Below are 7500 nucleotides of genomic sequence, written 5' to 3' on the forward strand. Positions count from 1 at the left end.
AGTTATAGCGCCCCCTAGCAGCCAATTTGTTCCAAATTTTTTGCAGCCCTTTGGGGAGGCGTCCTGCATAATGCGACCAACTTTCGTTAAGATACGCCAAAGGGTGGCTGAGAAATGAGCACACTTCCTGTTTTGCATCTGCCATCCAAATTTGATTGGCTGCCACGGCCAAACGCTTAGGAAATTCTAAAAAGCGGGTAAGTATTTTATGCAGCTTAGTCCCCAGGTGCCATCTACCAAGTTTGGGAGAAATTGGTCAAAAATTGAGGGAGGAGAAGCATTTTAATTGATTTTCACATAATTCAAAATGGCGGAAAATCTACTGGGTGGAACATGATGAAACAGGGTGCGTTGGATTCCTTTTGACCCAAGCATTCCAGCCACACTAAGAATTTGATGATCAGACGTATGGTTCAAAAGTAACAAGCAGAAATGTACCTGCAATTTTGACCTGTTGGTGGCGCTAGAGAGTTTGTGGTGCTGAGTTGAAATTTGGTGACAAGATCCTTGAGGCAGCCTAGAATCAGTGTGCCAAGTTTAAAAACCTCTAGTCAGACGGTTCTATGCATTGCCATAGAATTTCATTGATTTTAACAAAATTCAAAATGGTGGAAAATCCTCAAGGCAGAATATGACGTCATAGGGTGCGATGAGTTCGTCTTGAGCCAAGGATTCCTGACATAGTGGAATTTTGTTTCTAGCCAAAACGCATCATGAGATATGAGCCTAAAGACATTTTTCCTAGTTATAGCGCCCCCTAGCAGCCAATTTGGTCCAAATTTTTTGCTGCCCTTTGGGGAGGGGTGCTGCATAAAGCCACCCAGTTTCGTTAAGATACGCCAAAGGGTGGCCGAGAAATGAGCAAACTTCCTGTTTTGCATATGCCAGCCAAATTTGATTGGCTGCCACGGCCAAACGCTTAAGAAATTCTAAAAACCGGGCATATTTCTTGTGCAGCTTAGGCCCCAGTTGCCATGTACCACGTTTGGGAGAAATTTTCCAAAAATTGAGGGAGGAGAAGCATTTTAATTGATTTTCACATAATTCAAAATGGCGGAAAATCTACTGGGTGGAATATGAGGAGACAGGGCCCATTGGATTCCTTTTGACCCAAGCATTCCAGCCACACTAAGAATTTGATGATCAGACGTATGGTTCAAAAGTAACAAGCAGAAATGTACCTGCAATTTTGACCTGTTGGTGGCGCTAGAGAGTTTGAGGTGCTGAGTTGAAATTTGGTGACAAGATCCTTGAGGCAGCCTCGAATCAGTGTGCCAAGTTTAAAAACCTCTAGTCAGACGGTTCTATGCATTGCCATAGAATTTCATTGATTTTAACAAAATTCAAAATGGTGGAAAATCCTCAAGGCAGAATATGACGTCATAGGGTGCGGTGGATTCGGCTTGAGCCAAGGATTCCTGACATAGTGGAATTTTGTTTCTAGGCAAAACGCATCATGAGATATGAGCCAAAAGACATTTTTCCTAGTTATAGCGCCCCCTAGCAGCCAATTTGTTCCAAATTTTTTGCTGCCCTTTGGGGAGGGGTGTTGCATAAAGCCACCAAGTTTCGTTAAGATACGCCAAAGGTTCGCCGAGAAATGAGCACACTTCCTGTCTTGCATCTGCCAGCCAAATTTGATTGGCTGCCACGGCCAAACGCTTAAGAAATTCTAAAAACCGGGTATGTTTCTTGTGCAGCTTAGTCCCCAGTTGCCATGTACCAAGTTTGGGAGAAATTCTTCAAAAATTGTGGGAGGAGAAGCATTTTAATTGATTTTCACATAATTCAAAATGGCGGAAAATCTCCTGGGTGGAATATGACGAGACAGGGCCCCTGGATTCGTGGTGACCCAAGTATTCCAGCGATACTAAGATTTTGATGATCAGACGTATGGTTCAAAAGTAACAAGCAGAAGTGTACTTGCAACTTTGACCTGTTGGTGGCGCTAGAGAGTTTGAGGTGCTGAGTTGAAATTTGGTGACAAGATCCTTGAGGGAGCCTAGAATCAGTGTGCCAAGTTTAAAAACCTCTAGTCAGACGGTTCTATGCGTTGCCATAGAATTTCACTGATTTTAACAAAATTCAAAATGGCGGAAAATCCTCAAGGCAGAATATGACGTCATAGGGTGCGATGGATTCGTCTTGAGCCAAGGATTCCTGCCATAGTGGAATTTTGTTTCTAGCCAAAACGAGTCATGAGATATGAGCCAAAAGACATTTTTCCTAGTTATAGCGCCCCCTAGCAGCCAATTTGTTCCAAATTTTTTGGGGCCCTTTCGGGAGGGGTGCTGCATAAAGGCACCAAGTTTCGTTAAGATACGCCAAAGGGTGGCCGAGAAATGAGCACACTTCCTGTTTCGCATCTTTGCAGCCAAGTTTGATTGGCTGCCACGGCCAAACGCTTGTGAAATTCAAATCACCGGGTATAACTTTTGTGCAGGTTGGTCCAATTATGCTATCTTCCAAGTTTGGGAGAAATTGGTAAAAAATTGAGGGAGTTGAAACATTTTAATTGATTTTCACAAAATTCAAAATGGCGGGAAAAATATATGGGCGGGAAATGACGTCATGGGGTGCGTTGGATTCGTCTTGGCCCAAGGATTCCAGGGATACCAAGTTTTTGAAAATCAGACCAACGGTTCAAAAGTTACAAGCAGAAATGTACCTGGGACTTTGACCTGTTGGTGGCGCTAACGGGTTTGAGGTAGAGGCCTGAAATTTGGTGAGAGGAATGTTGAGAGTGTCTAGAATCAGTGTGCCAAATTTCACAACTTTTTACCAGACGGTTCTATGGGCTGCCATAGACTTGCAGAGGCGGAAGTGGACTGAATAATAATAATAATAATAATAATAATAATAATAATAAGAAACAATAGAATCACTATGGGTGCCTTCGCAGCTTTGCTGCTTGGCCCCCAAATATAGCTGCAAGCAGCAATGTGGGGGCCAAGCAACATATGAGCCTAGTCGGAAGGCCAGCAGAATGCACTTGGGCCAGGTAATGCCCTTGTGCAGCTTAGTCCAAAGTTGCTATCTACCAAGTTTGGGAGAAATTGGTGAAAAATTGAGGGAGGAGAAGCATTTTAATTGATTTTTACAAAGTTCAAAATGGCGGAAAATCGTAAAGGCTAAATATGACGTCATAGGCTGCGATGGATTCGGCTTGAGCCAAGGATTCCAGAGATAGTGGAATTTTGTTTCTAGCCCAAACAGATCATGAGATATGAGCCAAAAGTAATTTTTCCTACTTATAGCGCCCCCTAGCTGCCAAGTTGTTCCAAGTTTTTTGGGGACCTTTCTGGTGGCGTCTGGCAAAAGGCCACCAAGTTTCATTAAGATCTGCCAAAGGGCGGCCGAGATGTGAGCACACATCCTCTTTTGCGTCTGAGGAGCCAAATTTGATTGGCTGCCACGGCCAAACGCTAATGAAATTCATAAATCCGTGTAAGATTCTTCTGCAGCTTCGTCCACAGTTACTATCTACCAAGCTTGGGAGAAATTGGTTAAAAACTGAGGGAGAAGAAGCATTTTAATAGATTTTCACATAATTCAAAATGGCGGAAAATCTACCAGGTGCAATATGACGAGACAGGGCGCGTTGGATTCGATGTCACCAAGGCATTCCAGAGATCCTATGATTTTGACGATCAGACGTATGGTTCAAAAGTAACAACCAGAAATGTACCTGCGAATTTGACCTGTTGGTGGCGCTTGAGAGTTTGAGGTGGTGAGTTGAAACTTGGCGACAAGACCCTTGAGGGAGCGTAGAATCAGGCTGCCAAATTTGAAAACCTCTAGTCATATGGTTCTATGGGTTGCCATCGAATTTGATTGATTTTAACAAAATTCAAAATGGTGGAAAAACCTCAAGTCAGAATATGACGTCATAGGGTGCGATGGATTCGTCTTGACGCATGGATTCCAGAGATAATGGAATTTTGTTTCTACCCAAAACGCATCATGAGATATGAGCCAAAAGACATTTTCCCAGTTATAGCGCCCCCTAGCAGCCAATTTGTTCCAAATTTTTTGCTGCCCTTTGGGGAGGCGTGGTGCATAATGCCACCAAGTTTCGTTAAGATACGCCAAAGGGTGGCCGAGAAATGAGCACACTTCCTGTTTTGCATCTGCCTTCCAATTTTGATTGGCTGCCACGGCCAAACGCTTAGGAAATTCTAAAAACCGGGTAAGTTTTGTATGCAGCTTAGTCCCCAGTTGCCATCTACCAAGTTTGGGAGAAATTGTTCAAAAATTGAGGGAGGAGAAGCATTTTAATTGATTTTCACATAATTCAAAATGGCGGAAAATCTACTGGGTGGAATATGACGAGACAGGGCGCGTTGGATTCCTTTTGCGCCAAGCATCCCAGCGATACTAAGAATTTGATGATCAGACGTATTGTTCAAAAGTAACATGCAGAAATGTACATGTGATTTTGACCTGTTGGTGGCGCTAGAGAGTTTGAGGTGTTGAGTTGAAAGTTGGTGACATGATCCTTGAGGCAGCCTAGAATCAGTGTGCCAAGTTTAAAAACCTCTAGTCAGACAGTTCTATGCGTTGCCATAGAATTTCATTGATTTTAACAAAATTCAAAATGGCGGAAAATCCTCAAGGCAGAATATGACGTCATAGGTTGCGATGGATTCGTCTTCAGCCAAGAATTCCTGACATAGTGGAAATTTGTTTCTAGGCCAAACGCATCATGAGATATGAGCCAAAAGACATTTTTCCTAGTTATAGCGCCCCCTAGCGGCCAATTTGTTCCAACTTTTTTGTGGCCCTTTGAGAAGGGGTAGCGCATAATCCCACCAAGTTTCGTTAAGATAGGCCAAAGGGCCGCCGAGAAATGAGCACACTTCCTGTTTCGCGTCTTTGCAGCCAAATTTGATTGGCTGCCACGGCCAAACGCTTGTGAAATTCAAATCACCGGGTATAACTTTTATGCAGGTTGGTCCAATTATGCTATCTTCCAAGTTTGGGAGAAATTGGTAAAAAATTGAGGGAGTTGAAACATTTTAATTGATTTTCACAAAATTCAAAATGGCGGGAAAAATATATGGGCGGAAATGACGTCATGGGGTGCGTTGGATTCGGCTTGGCCCAAGGATTCCAGGGATACCAAGTTTTTGAAAATCAGACCAACGGTTCAAAAGTTACAAGCAGAAATGTACCTGCGAATTTGACCTGTTGGTGGCGCTAGAGAGTTTGAGGTGGTGAGTTGAAACTTGGCGACAAGACCCTTCAGGGAGCGTAGAATCAGGCTGCCAAATTTGAAAACCTCTAGTCATATGGTTCTATGGGTTGCCATCGAATTTCATTGATTTTAACAAAATTCAAAATGGTGGAAAAACCTCAAGTCAGAATATGACGTCATAGGGTGCGATAGTTTCCACTTGACGCAAGGATTCCAGAGGCAGTGGAATTTTGTTTCTACCCAAAAGGCATCATGAGATATGAGCCAAAAGTCATTTTTCCTAGTTATAGCGCCCCCTAGCAGCCAATTTGTTCCAAATTTTTTGTGGCCCTTTTTGGATGGGTGCGGCATAATGCCACCAAGTTTCGTTAAGATACTCCAAAGGGCGGCCGAGATATGAGCACACTTCCTGTTTGGCATCTGCGCAGCCAAATTTGATTGGCTGCCACGGGCAAACGCTTGTGAAATTCAAATCACTGGGTATAACTTTTGTGCAGGTTGGTCCAATTATGCTATCTTCCAAGTTTGGGAGAAATTGGTAAAAAATTGAGGGAGTTGAAACATTTTAATTGATTTTCACAAAATTCAAAATGGCGGGAAAACTATATGGGCGGAAAATGACGTCATGGGGTGCGTTGGATTCGTCTTGGCCCAAGGATTCCAGGGATACCAAGTTTTTGAAAATCAGACCAACGGTTCAAAAGTTACAAGCAGAAATGTATCTGCGACTTTGACCTGCTGGTGGCGCTAGAGGGTTTGAGGTAGAGGCCTGAAATTTGCTGAGAGGAATGTTGAGAGTGTCTAGAATCAGTGTGCCAAATTTCACAACTTTTTACCAGACGGTTCTATGGGCTGCCATAGACTTGCAGAGGCGGAAGTGGACTGAATAATAATAATAAGAAACAATAGAATCACTATGGGTGCCTTCGCAGCTTCGCTGCTTGGCCCCCAAATATAGCTGCAAGCAGCAATGAGGGGGCCAAGCACCCAATGAGCCTAGTCGTCAGGCTCGCAGAATGCATTTGGGCCAGACAGATGGTCACAAGCACACACAAGAAGTTTCATGTCGATATACCATCGTTTGACTGAGATACAAGGTCATTTGTTGTTCGGCGGCTTCACCATCAAATTTGATTGACTGTGATGGCTGAAATTACTTCAAGTGTACTTGGTGTGTGTGTGTGTGTGTGTGTGCTAGAAGACTGCTGACATATGAGCTCAATGACATATGAGCCAAAATATATTTTGTATAGTTATAGCGCCCCCTAACGGCAAATGTGAACCAAATTTGGTAGGAGCGCTTGGGCAGGCGTGGGGCATAATCCCACCAAGTTTGTTTAAGAAAGATCAAAGGGCTGCCGAGATATGAGCTCACATCCTGTTTGACATCTTCGCAGCTGAGTTTCATTGGCTGCTGCGGCCAAATAGTTTAAAAATTTCAAAACACTGAGGATAACTTTTGTGCGTCTTGGTGCAATGATGCTATCAACCAAGTCTGGGCAAATTTGGTCAAAAATTGAGGGAGGAGTAGCAATTTACATGATTTTAACAAAATTCAAAATGACGGAAAATCTACCAGGTGCAATATGACGTGCTAGGATACCTTGGATTCGGTTTGACCGATGGATTCCAGCAATACTAAGATTTTGACAATCAGCTGTACGGTTCAAAAGTAACAAGCAGAAATGTACTTCCAAATTTGACCTGTTGGTGGCGTTAGAGAGTTTGAGGTGGTGAGCTGAAATTTGCTGACAAGAACCGTGAGGAAGCCTAGAATCAGTGTGCCAAATTTCACAAGCTCTCGTCAGACGGTTCTATGGGTTGCCATAGAATTTCATTGATTTTAACAAAATTCAAAATGGCAGAAAATCCTCAAGGCAGAATATGATGTGATATGGTGCGATGGATTCGGCTTGACCCATGGATTCCAGAGATAGTTGAATTTTGTTTCTAGCCAAAACGCATCATGAGATATGAGCCAAAAGTCATTTTTCCTAGTTATAGCGCCCCCTAGCGTCCAATTGGTCCAGATTTTTTGTGGGCCTTTGGGAAGTGGGGCTGCATAATCCCACCAAGTTTTGTCAAGATAGGCCAAAGGGCCGCCGAGATATGAGTGCACTTCCTGTTTTGCGTCTGCACAGCCAAATTTGATTGGCTGCCAAGGCCAAACACTTACGAAATTCAAATCACCGGGTATAACTTTTGTGCAGGTTGGTCCACTTATGCTGTCTTCCAAGTTTGGGAGAAATTGGTAAAAAATTGAGGGAGTTGAAACATTTTAATTGATTTTCACAAAATTCAAA

The sequence above is a fragment of the Neoarius graeffei genome, chromosome 1, assembly GCF_027579695.1.
Source record: "Neoarius graeffei isolate fNeoGra1 chromosome 1, fNeoGra1.pri, whole genome shotgun sequence".
NCBI lineage: Eukaryota > Metazoa > Chordata > Actinopteri > Siluriformes > Ariidae > Neoarius > Neoarius graeffei.